The 12,536-nt window shown below is 46.6% G+C and overlaps 1 protein-coding gene across 45 annotated transcripts in view; it reads left to right on the top strand.

The window, feature by feature from the left end:
• LOC138922534 (uncharacterized) overlaps positions 1–12,536 on the top strand; it is a 150,228-nt gene that overhangs the window by 24,093 nt on the left and 113,599 nt on the right. For 13 of the 45 annotated variants that reach the window (XR_011435621.1, XR_011435650.1, XR_011435626.1 and 10 more), the window contains 2 exons: positions 3,673–3,876; positions 8,605–8,874. The gene's annotated coding sequence lies outside the window, so the exon portion shown is untranslated. Of the gene's footprint in view, positions 1–1,333; positions 3,877–7,529; positions 7,729–8,601; positions 8,875–12,536 lie in introns of all 45 variants that reach the window. The other 32 variants (XR_011435620.1, XR_011435635.1, XR_011435619.1 and 29 more) reach the window with 6 other exon arrangements.

Here is a 12,536-nt window from a genome sequence, read left to right on the forward strand (position 1 = left end):
CAAGATGAACTTTGCATGAATAAAGATTTAAGTGAGGACAGATTGAGAAGAGTGAAGAGGGGAATGGGGTGTCGACCAAATTTCATCCACCTGCAATTTTACCTACTCAAATTTTATCTACCACGGCAAGAAGTTAGTATCTAATATTTTAAAATTACTTTTAAATACAAGTATTTGCGTATTAGTTATATAAATAGAGGTAAACACCAGAACAACTATGATAGAAATGGCTCAAGTGGTTTCCATGGGGAATGGAACTGGGGGGATAGGAAGGATTGGGGTTGTGAGGTGGGGGAGGGCCTGCCGTGGTTCTTTAGAAAGCCTTCAGTACTATTTGGTTTTAAAGGCACAGGTATGGATTCCTTAGATAAATATTAATTTTTCAGTGAGCCTTAAAGAATGAGCAAGGTTTCTCCAAGGAGAGGGAGGAGGTGGGTATTTCTAGCAGAGGACCCAACATTAACAGAGAGAGGCGGCAGGAGAGCAGAGGGAAAAGCAGGTAACCCATTAGGATGACTGTGGAAGACACCTCCCTGCGTGGGGACACATGAGCTGGTGCTTGATTGCAGAAGGCCTTGGATAGAAGGGCGTGCACAGACACACACACACACTCATGTGGTTGTCGGCAGGAAAGCAATAAAGGGTATTGGGCAAAGGGGTGATATGCTCAGAACTGAGCTTTACGTGCAGCAGTGGTTCTCACCTTGGAGATTACCTTGCTTGTTAAAATTGCTGGGCCCCACATCAAAGTTTCTTCTTGAGTAGGTCCAGAGTGAGGCCCGAGAATCTGCATTTCTAATAAGTTCCCAGGCAATGCTAATGCTGCTGGTCTGGGAACCACAATGTGAGAAGCAATAATAGAGTAATCTAGCAACAAGGAGAAGTCGAGACTAGAGTAGTGGGAGAATGAAGGTCAAGGTACAGTTCCACTAGGACAGAGCAGAAGGAATGGGGCCCTGATGGGGAGTGACGGTGAGAAAGTCCAGAACAGCAATCAAGAGAACAGACTGACTGCTTCAAAGGATAGAGGACCATTGGGCCATGTTCTGGGTCACACCAAATCACAAATCACTGTTAAATCTCCAGTGCTTGGGCCAAGTATGCCAAGAAGCACCTGAAATTCATTTTTAAAGCAGCAATCCTGTCTAGAAATTAAGCTGTGAGTTTTACCTTACTTTCCCTTTCTTCCCCATCTCTAACCTCATTCTAGTGCAATTTAGGTTACAAAAGCATCTTCCAGGGAGAGCATTCATATCTGCACGTGGTCAGAAAGTGTATCTGTCTGTATATATAAAATCGTATTAAAGCTGGTTTCCTTATTATTTCATTTTAGAACATCCCTGTAGCTAAATGGTGTTCAAAGTAAACATGGAGAACAGAAAGCATCCATCTCTACCTAGTGGGGCAAAAAATGACTGAATTCCCATACCATATAAATACCCCATGAAAACACAGAGGAATCCTTGTTCCACCCAGCATTCACTGAGTATCTGCCTCGTGGCAAGCACTGCGGATGTGCTTGGAAACAAAGATAAATAAAACGTGGGCCCACTCCCAGCAGTTCAACATCTAGCAGTCTTTGTCCCATGCTCTTAAATCTTGCTAAGGATTGGGTTTTGTTTGTAATAGAAATTCTAAAGCAGGGACAGAAGAAGTTATCTTTCCTAAATTGCCCACCTCTGTTGTCTAACTATTCCACTGAGGAAAACACTTGGTCCTGGTCTTGGTCCTTCGCTGAGCTCAGATATGTTTTGCTGACACACAGAGTCTGGGCAGCGTCCAGCCCCCCGTTTACTCCCTGGTCTTTAAGTCTAGTAAGTATTTTATCATTTACACCTTTCGATGTCCAAAGAGAGTGCCGCTCGGGGTTTAAAACATGTAATTTCCTTTACTACTTCCCCAAATAATGGGGTCATTTCAGGACCAGGACAGTTTGGCACTGGGACGTGTTTCCCAGCAGTACTAATAGTTCGAGAGAGGAGCAAGTGTCTTCACATCTGCAGGTCTGGGTGCCGAACTTTCTATTGTCAGTGAGAATCATGTCCCAGTGAAAATGTAGAAGTGAACCAACCCTCAAAGGGATAAGGTGACAGGGAGTGGTGTTTACTTGAGTCAGAGAGTAACTGAAAATGACTTCTGCAGCTGGAATGAAACAAAGGGTTGAAGGTCAACTTCCTCTTTGATTTTGGCTAGTCAGCAGTTCAAGCAGCCTTTTCAAATGTTTCGTGTCTGCTGACTTGTCCAACTCTATAAAAGACCCCACATCTTGCACCAACCTGTACCTCTTGGGCACTGGAGCGAAAGAAAAGGAAAAATGTTCCATCTTATTAGAATTAATGAAGTCATGCCACTCACATCCGTCCACGTTACTCCACTTTGGTCACCACCATTGTGGTCCATGCTGACATCATTTCTTTCGTAGATTACTGCAGTGGCCTTCTCACTGGTCTCTCACATCCTGTTTACCCCATCCAAAGCATTCTTCACATTAAATCACTGCAATTCATTAATTCACAGTATTAATTCACAGTAATCTTTTGGAAACTCAAATAATACAACTAAAATCTGAATACCCTACACATATAAATAAATCCTAACTTAAAAATTTCCCCTGGCTCCCCATTGCTCCAAAGACTTAACTAGTTGATTTGGCCCAGAGAACTCTGCTTAATCTGTGCCTCCCACGCTTTTCCCTCTTCTTGTTGCATCACATTCCTCCCTCCTCACTCTCTCTGCTCTCATCACCCAGATTCCTCTGCCTGGAACACTTCTCCCTCCCTGCTTTGCCAAGTTGTCTCCTACTCACCTTTTACCTCTTAAGCCTTATCAGCTCCTGAGGGGTGGGTGAGGAAGACCCTCTTCTCCTTGGTTAGGCCAAATCCCCATGTTTTAAACTTCCTTGGCACCGACAACCAGCTCATGAACCCTTCATAGAATGTAACATGGGACATTTACACAATCTTGTATAATTAATTTCTGCCTGATCTCCCCTCTAGACTGTAAGATCCATGAAGGCAGGGACTCTACCTTTTTGCTTACCATTGTATTCCAGAGCCTGGCATAGTGTCTGGCACATGTTAGGTACTAAATAAATTCATTCTGAAGGAAGGAAGAATGAATGAGTGGTAAATTGATACTTCTAAAATAATAAAGAGGAGGCCTAGCATTTTAAATGAGTGATAATAATGGGTAGCACATATTAAACTTCTAGTGTTAGGTAAACACTGTTCAAAACTCTTTACTCATTCATTCCAGTTCCGAGGACCAACCCTATCAGTACACATCAGTATCTGCGCATAATAGATGAGATCTGAGACTCAGGCTACTTGTGCAAGGCCAGGCAGCCAGTGTAAGGTGAAGCCTTAACAGTTGTCAATATTGTTACTCTATTTATTACTATTCTCACCTTGGTGGAGTTCCTAAGAGTGCCATCGTCAAAGGGGGTGGTGTTGGGCAGGCAGAGCCCTGCCCCCAGGCCTCTGAGTGCCTTCTAAGGCTGGGCCTGGAGTGAGAGTTTGGGGGCCCAGGGGCTGTGAGGGCCTGCCCACCGTAATGGAAATGGCAGATGGAGGAAAGGATCCTTCAGGCTGGGCAGTGGGGAAGGTCACTCAGGCATCCAGAAACCTTCCTCAGAACCTGTCTTTGAATTAAATCTCAACTCATATCTTCCAGAAGCCTGAGGTGAGATGTCTGGCCATGTTGCTGGTGCCGTCGCCCTCAAGAAGCCAAACAGGCTCTGAGTCTCTCAGGCCCTGTCCCCAGACGTGGCCCCGCCCCAGAGCATGCTGGGCAGGACCTCCCCATCGATCCCTCCTATTGCCAATGTATTCCTCCAGAGGATTCTGAGCTCTGCTTGGTGTTTCCAGCTGTGATGAGGTAAATGTAGTCTTGGTCCTCTGGAAAAGTAGATAATTAAGGCAGATAGTCCACACATGTCAAAGTGTTGTGACTTGGAAAGGGCGGGCAGATCCCAGGTTGGGAGGATTAAGGAAAGCATTGAGGGAAACCTTTCAGTATGGTGGGAAGGAAGGAGGAAAGAAGAGATGGAGGATCTCATTTTGGTTTTGGTTTTGTTTTGTTTTGAAGTTTTTATGAAGAAAAGTTCCCATCTGATGACTTCTCTGTTTCCCTCTGGTGGTCCAGCACATATGATCAATGAGCGGGGAGTGTGGACAAGGTGTAGGAAAGTGGAATTGTTTTGAGAACTTAGGCAAGCGAGTTGACTGAGAAAACAATCACAGAAGCTCCCCCGAGACAGGGCCTCTGTTTGTTGCCTCCACTGGGTGTCCCAAGTGCTTGGAAGAGCATCTGGCACATGGTAACACAGGAGGAATGACTGGATTCTGAGGCAGTGGTGGAGCTGAGCAACAAATGTAGAACAGAAGTTTATGGGGCACAAACACACTTGTGTGATTTTATCCAAGAGGAAGCAGGCCCTTATTTGAAGGCAGTTCTAAAAAAGGCAGAGTTGGATTTTGCTAGACAGGACGAATGAAAGAAGGGGGTAGGCTGTTTAGAGCAGAGCAGTATATTTAGGTTTAGGATTAAGTGATGCCCCATGAAGTTTTCCTTGGAGAGGGAGGAAATGAAGACAAAGGTTGTCAGGTGAGCAGGGGAAAGTATAGAGTGGCTTGTAGTTCCTGAATAGGTTGAGGAATTAACATGCTGAGGGCATAAGCTGAGAGGATAAAGGGTGGAATGTCAGACTGTATTTTTTCAGAACACACAAGTGTTGCTGGTGATAAGTTCTAGGATATGGCCGTAACTGAACTGGAATGAAAGTAAAGGACTCTAAGATGAGAAGGAGCAGACAGTGAGAGATCAGATCATTGGATGGTCTATCCGCATGGATGTTGGGGCCTCTGATTGATTCCTTCCACTTTGAGTTCCTTTCCTGTCCTCCACAGAATTGGCATTTCCTCTAACTCTAACCTTCAGTCCATGGCATGACTCTGGACAAGAAGGCAGAAATGGGGTGGTGAGAGAGAGGGCTGAAGTAGACATCCGTTTTGTTTTTGTTTTTATTTTGACACTCAGCATTCACTCACCTTCTAAAAATAGTCCTTCTTTTGCCCTCTGGGGATCTAACCCCGTTGTCAGTTTCAGTCCATGTCAAGTGGAGTTGTTTATCACTAACGCTCTTACTTTAAAGGAGGGCATTGAAGTCAGGCTTGGCCAAAAAGATTGGTCCATGCTTTTGGCAACAGCGTTTGGTCAGGGATGGGCATGTGACCCAACTGGAGACAATAAGGCACAGTGGGACTTTTGAAGGGACTAGTGGGAGAAACAACCCATTTTTGGCTGTGCTTTTAGTTTGGAAGATGTAGCTACGAACTTGCCAGACAGACTTACAAGGTAGCCAGTCCAGAATCTAGAGCAGAGAAATGGATAGAAACTGAAACTTGATGACATCAGCTGAGCCCCAATATGAATCCTCCTGCCTGAGGGCAGCCTTACTCCCAGACCTTTTTCAGGTGCCTGAGTCAACAGATCCTGTTTTTAAAGTCAGTTGAATTGTACTTGCCATCATTTACATCCAAAGAATCCCTCACAGCGTAAGGGGGCTCTCCATCCCTGGCTCCCTCTTCTGTGCTAGCACTCTGAATATATATTACCTTCTCTGTCCTTCAGGTCGTGCCCTTCTATAAAAGAGGGTAAAGAAACCTACTTCAAAGCATTGTAAAGTTTAAATGGGATAATATACATAAAAAGCATAAATTTGTTTCACAAGATTGAAGTACAATAAGCAGTACTTAATTTTTCTAAATTAAATCTGGCTCAAAGACCCCATTTTAAAGGATAGGAAGATATACAATAGTAGTCATTAATGGGAGCTTTTTGCCTATTTAGTTAAGTATTCACCATCAAATATGTAGGTAAGAGCCTGTGATCTTGAGTCCATCTCGGTTGCCCCTGGGATTTTCATTGCCCAAGCCCTTCAGGCCCATTGAAAGGCCAGTGGCTGCACAGCCTCTGTGCTAAGTGTGAGCAATGCCGTGTCTTGCGACAGCTCTCAAGATGATGGGGCTTGATGATTAGTCATCTCAGCATCATCACTTCATCCCTTAAAACATTGTGCTGTCTGCTAGAGGACTTCCACACAGAACCCGTCCACCTAAGGGACTCGTGTCTACATCCTGATTCTCAGGGTCTTGGAGCCACTGCTACCTTTAGGCAACTCTCCTTCTCTCACCCCAGCACTTGTGTCAACCCCTATCTCCTCTCTCCTTGGAGCAGCCAGCTAAAGTCTCCTCCCACATGAGGGTCTGGACAGGACTGTACAACAGGTGTCTCACAACTTCTCCTTGGGTTCAGGAAACATGAAAGCCATTAATAACTCCTGAACCCAGAAGCCCAGACCTTCCTGTAAGACAAATGAGGAAAGGTAACTTTTATTCCTTCTGGAGTCCCCTCAGGTGGAGGGTAGAAACAGCATTATCCTGCTTCAAATGAAGGTTGCCTCAAGCTGGGCAAGAATCCCTGCAAAGGAAAATTACCTACTCTTGTCAGCCCAACCCCCTCCCACAGTGAAGCATTGCTAAACTTGCATAATACTCAGTTCCTTCTCTACCTCCTGGGCCCCACTGAAGGAAGGAACAGACCCTGAGTCTCCTGGGAGAGATAGGGAGGCAGCCTCCACAAATCTCTGAGCTTCCACTTGGCCTCCCTAAGGAAGACCAAACGTGTCCTTGTGACCCCAGGAAAATAGCCTAATTTAGGCTCTGATCCAGGGCCAGTGGAAGTTCCAGAGGAAAGGCCTCAAGAGGAGCCCCTGGGCCAGCCCCGTGGCCAAGTGGTTAAGTTCGCATGCTCCGCATTGGCGGCCCAGGGTTTCACTGGTTCGGATTCTGGGTGTGGACACGGCACTGCTCATCAGGCCACGTTGAGGCGGCGTCCCACATGCCACAACTAGAGGGACCCACAACTGAAATATACAACTATGTACTGAGGGGATTTGGGGAGAAAAAAGAGAAAAAAAGAAGAAGAAGATTGGCAACAGTTGTTAGCTCAGGTGCCAATCTTTAAAAAAAAAAGAGAGAGAGAGAGAAGAGCCCCTTCTCATAGCCTTGGCCCCTTCATTGTGGCTGCAGATTAGGGCACAGTTCTGAGTGTTAATCCATGTGAAGGCTGCCTCAAGAAAGCTGATTCCCTTAGGCAGCACCTGGTACCAGAGAAATTCACAGTACCTGAAGCTGGGATCTGGGGTTCCCATACCCAAGCCACATCAAGTTAGCAGTCAATTCATGCATTTTATTGGCCCTGACATTAGGTTTGGAGTGTGGGCTTGAGGGTATAAAAATTCAGGTAACCCATTCCCATCACATTCTATGTCACTGAAAATTCTTCAGGCGCCACAGAATATCGTGTAAATGAGACACCCACCCCCACCCCCACCCCCCACGTCCCCCAAGCTGCACAGCACTGATCTCTGGGTATAAGCAGCAAGCCCATGAAATCTGTTTGTAGAGAAATTCATCCTCATCTCTCCAGTCACTGTTCAGCTAATACGTTTTCCTTCTTTTGGTAAGAGTCCTGCATTCCCATAGGAACTGGAATCTGGGAAAAAGGAAAACAGTACTAGAAGCAGAACAAGAGTGTGGGATCACTCCTGGGTGGTACTGTCACCTCATTTGGACAGTTCACTGCCTAGATGTGCTGAGTGTGCAAATTCTGTCTCGTTGCCTCATCCAGTGTTTCTCTGAATAGAAGCAAATATCTGGGCACCAGGTATGACTTGTTTTGTGACCCCAGCCAGTAAGTCAGCCCTTTTGAGCCACCACCTCTCCCTTGGTTAGAAGCTCTTTGGCAATGGGTTCATGGAAAACATCCCAGAATGGGAGCTACATGCTGAATTCCCTAGTACTGGCTTTGCCATAGATTGTGTGATTCATCCTCTCGGATGTTCAAGCTGTGAGAAGCAAATTTGAAATGATGGATGTGCTATATTAAATATATCAATAAGAGCAGAAGTTAAACCTTGCAAGCTGTAGGGTTTGCTTCCTCTATAAGCCTGGCTATCTCTATGGGAACTGAAGGTTGCTTCTTTAGGCCTGTAGTCGGGGAGCTAGAGCAGAGTGGAGATACGGTGGCGGAGTGAGGATGAGCCGTCTTGCACCTAATTTTTCCTCCCCTCTAAGTCTGAATACTGGCAGTGGTGAGGCAGGTGGTTCTAAGGGCTCCTTTCACTTTACCGTTCATGATGACCCCACACCGCCTTTACCTCCATGCCACCTTTCCCTCCTTCTTTGGATGCTTCAATCTCTTTGATGTTTTTCTTACCAGACGTTACTCCGCTTAGCCATTAAGCAGCTTTAACTTTGATGACGTGGATATGGATGAGCACAAGGATCCACTTGGTCCCTTTGGTCACTTTTGCTTCAGTGAACTCAGTGGGATGTCCAAGAAGAAACCCTTGTGTTAGGAAGAGTTCTAAGAAGGTTCCAAAGATCCCTTCTTTTGCTAGTCACACCCTTGTATAAACTGCTCCCCTTGAGTGTAAGCTGGACCTCATGATTTGCTTCTGACTAATAGGATAAGGGAAAGGTGATGGGATATCATTTCCCTCATTAGTTTACAAGATTGTGACTTCTGTCCTGCTAGCAGACTCTCTCCTGGCTTTGATGAAGCAAGCTGCCATGTTGGAGAGGCCTACATGACAAGGAACTGAAGGTTGCCTCCGGCCAACTCCAGCCAACAGCCATCCAGGAATTGAGGCTCTCAGTCCAACAGGCCTTGAGGAACTGCATCCAGCCAGCAGCTATAGAAGTGAGCGAAGAAGTGTGTATTTCCCCAGTCAAGCCTTCAGCTGAGACCCCAGCCCCAGCTGACACCTTAATTGCAGCCTTGTGAGAGACCTTGGAGCAGAGAACCCAGGTAGGCCTTGCCTAGATTCCTCACCAACAGAAACTATGAATTAATAAATATTTGGTTTTTTAAGTCACTAACTTTTGGGGTATTTGTTATATAGTAACTAACACACCCCTAAATTACTGTAACCTTGGTGTAAGATGCAGCATGGCTGGGAAGGCAGGCACCAAATGAGAGGACGACCTCCTTGACAACATTCCTGGAGATACTGTCTTCAATCTCGAAGACTATCCCCAATTCTCTTAGCTGCAGTGGTATCATTGTGCTCCCCCCAGCCCTGATTAATCTCCAGGAGGTGAGGCCTAGGTAAGGTAGTGCTGGGTGGAATGGATGGCCAGGATGTGGGGTGTTAATCTGTCTGGAAGGGACATTGTGAGCTCGAAGTGACCCTCAGGGATCATGAGGAGTGATGATAAGGTCATTCTTCCCCTCCTCATTTTTTCCTTCCTTTTCCACTCACTCCACCATTCCTTTTTCCCTACTTGTTTTCTCCTTTTGCCCCAAATTCTGGGTGGCTGCCCGACGACCATTCCTACAAATGATAGCCAGGTGATCTCTTGGTCTTGCAATAATTCTACCAAGCTGGGCCTCCTGAGGAAGTTTCCCTCGGGAGCGGCTCCTCCCATTCCTTGAGGTGTCCTCACATGCAGGGAGACCTCATTGTTGAGCTCAGAATGTGCCTTCCAGACAGATTAACACCCCACATATAATAGATTCTTCAGCGGGACCCACCCAGTTCCTGGACCCTGCCCTGGCCACTCCAGTGTCCACAATCGCAAAACCCACCCATACGCACATCTGCACTGACTGCTCACCTGTGAGATACTCAGGAATCAGCAACTTTTTCTAAATGAAGGTAAGCTGCCGTTTTCAGGAAAAGATTCATATCTCTGGTCCTTTTCAGAGCTGCGAGTTCTCTCCTCCCTTCTGCTCCAGGAAGGGTAGAGGAAGGGGAAGGGTGAACTGCTCCCCATTTCCGTTAGGGTCAGCTGAGGCGTGGGGACGTGGCCCACCACCCAGACCTCCTGAGGGAGAGAAAGGCTCTTAGGAGCAGGTGACATTCATTCCTCACCAAGAGATCCAAGAGCAACATTTCCCCCTGCCACTCACCTCAGGGCCTAAACACCCCCACACTTCCAATTCCAAAACTTTCTGAGGCAACAAGGGGAAATTCTGGCTGTATCCTTCCAGAGGAACGCATCCCACCCTGAAGCTGTGTATAGTTCAGGATAGTGAGGGAGCAGATGGAAAGACAAGTTGAGCCAAGTTCTGGACTTGAAGGGTTTTTCTCATTTTGAAAAGACCCGGAAGTTTTTAGAGTAAACTTTTTGTACTTTTTATGAAAAAGTAAAGTGTTTTAAGTACAGGACATCTGAATAAGGTCAAATACAGGACCCAAGATAAAACTGAGAAAGCCACTGTCAGGCCCCCTACAAGGGACTGGTCATCTTGCAGAAACCGAAAGAGGAAATCAGTCAGAGCTGACTTCCCTCCTTCCTTTCCCTGAGCATAAGCGCTGGGAACCCCAAATCCGCTCCCCCAAAGCACCACACAGAGAACACTACTCTCTCCTAGCAGAAACATTTATTGAGGACGATCAGTATCCTTGGTTGTGTTAACCATGGTTCTCATCAGAGGATGTGTTCTCGTGAAAACTGCAATGCTTTCTCAACAAGGACTGAATGATTTCTTTGGGGACATTTTTCCTCCCTGGAAGTGTTGGAGAAGCATTTCCTGTTTGAATAGAAGAGTCAGATCTCTGAACACAGTGCTTTCATTAGAGGTGAGGGTGGCTGGAGGGACGTGGCATACATCATGCATGCAGGTGGGTCTTGGATGGGGCACAGACTCCCTGTAGGGTGGGGAAGGGGGTTGACTCTGGCATAAATGCTGGTCCTTGAAGGCCACAACTTTCCAGGGATGTCTGATCCTGTCTCTTTTCTGTCTAACCCTTGTACAAAAACTCTTGTCAGGAGGGACAGCATCTTGGCTGCAGGATGTGGTCCTTGCCCATTCCCCTGGCTGTGGGTCAGAGAGCCCCGTAGTTGGAGGGATGCCCCTCGTCAGGCTCTACCTGGGCCTGCAGTTCCCCCTTCTGCTGACTTAACTCTGCAGCCTCAGGTTCGTATCTACATGCCAGTTTCTCCTCTAGGATCTTCCCGATGGCTGCCATGAGCTCATGAGCTTCAGGAGGCCCACAGCTCACGAGAGCTTCACTTTGAGCTGGGTCTCAGAGCGGTGCAAAGGTTGACGTGAACTTGGCTTTTTGCTGGGGACTTTCCTGCCCTGTGATTTTTTCCTTGGAATTAATCCACTGAAAAAACTGCCTCATTATTTTTCTGAAGTAACTTTCAGGAGGAAACTGTTCATTCTGTGACAGATACTGGGAAGTGCCCTGTAATTCTCTGTCCTCAATAGAGTGGCTCTTCTTTCTGGCTTTAGACGTCCCAACTCCTGAATCCTCGCTTCCACATTCTCCTGCTCTGGAGTCCAGAGGTCTCACTCTCTTTGCAGCTGGTGGGAAATTCCTATCCTGGCATTTCCATGAGACATGCTTAGAGGCCCAGGGTTCCCGCTAATCTCCATTGTCCTCCAAGTGGACTTGCAGCACCTGGGAAGCTCCCATGTCCCCACTGGAGACGCTCTCGGACTGAGTCAGTGAGGAGTCGAAGGCAAGCTATCTGAAGTAAGGGATATGTCAGCGGGAGAGCCTTTAGGCTGGCTATGTTCCTTGCTCTTCAATTGAAACTTCAACTCGGTAGGGAGCTGTTTTTTAATGTCTGATGGTTTGGAATCTTGGGGAACTGCTATTTTTGGTGAGGGACATTCACTGGTCAGGGTAGTTTCTACTTTGCTCACATTGATATTTACCATTTGGGAGCTTCCCAACTTGTTGGTTGTCAAGATGTCACAAGATTGTGATGTAAGAACGCACAGCTCCTCAGCCTTGAATATCTCCCTGAAGTTCATGGTGGACGTGGAAAAATGTTTTCAATTCTTCTCCACTATCTTTTGGCCCTGAATCATGTCCTCTCTATCACTGGAACTCACATTCTCATCCCTTGGCACATGTCCAGCCCCAGCTTGCCTTGTGGGCACCTCTCAGCTGCATCTGTTATTGTCTAGTGCAGTCTTACTGTGACTCACTTTGTCTATAAAGCTGTGTGTGAGGATCTCTGAAGTCTGTCTGCCATGCTCGATTGCCTGGATGTCCTTGGCAAGCTCCCGGTCGATATCAGAGTGGGATGGTTTTAGGGACCCCTGTCCTTCGTTGCCCACAGATGAGGTAGCAGGGAGTGGAAGATCCAGGATGGGGACTGAATTCGTTGTTTGCACCTTATTTCCCTGAAAACTTTTAGAGCTTCCCTCAGGGGGCTTGGAAACCTCAGCTTTGGAATCCACCTCAGAAATATAGGTGGCTGAGGAGAGAAAGTCAAATTGGGGAAAAGGCCATGTTTTGGCTTCTCTCAACTTATAGGATTTTATGGATTCAAGAACTTTGAGGGGTAGGCCCCACCTCTGACTCACACGAAACCTTATAATATGGGCTTCTAGCACCTGTCGGGTGTTGGGATCCAGAAAAGAAAGCTCTGGAGTGGTCATCTGGGGGTGGACCCCACCTACTGTTATGTTTTTCAAATTTCTGTTTTCCATATTGTTCTGGGAAC

The sequence above is a fragment of the Equus caballus genome, unplaced genomic scaffold (assembly GCF_041296265.1).
Source record: "Equus caballus isolate H_3958 breed thoroughbred unplaced genomic scaffold, TB-T2T haplotype2-0001077, whole genome shotgun sequence".
Lineage (NCBI taxonomy): Eukaryota > Metazoa > Chordata > Mammalia > Perissodactyla > Equidae > Equus > Equus caballus.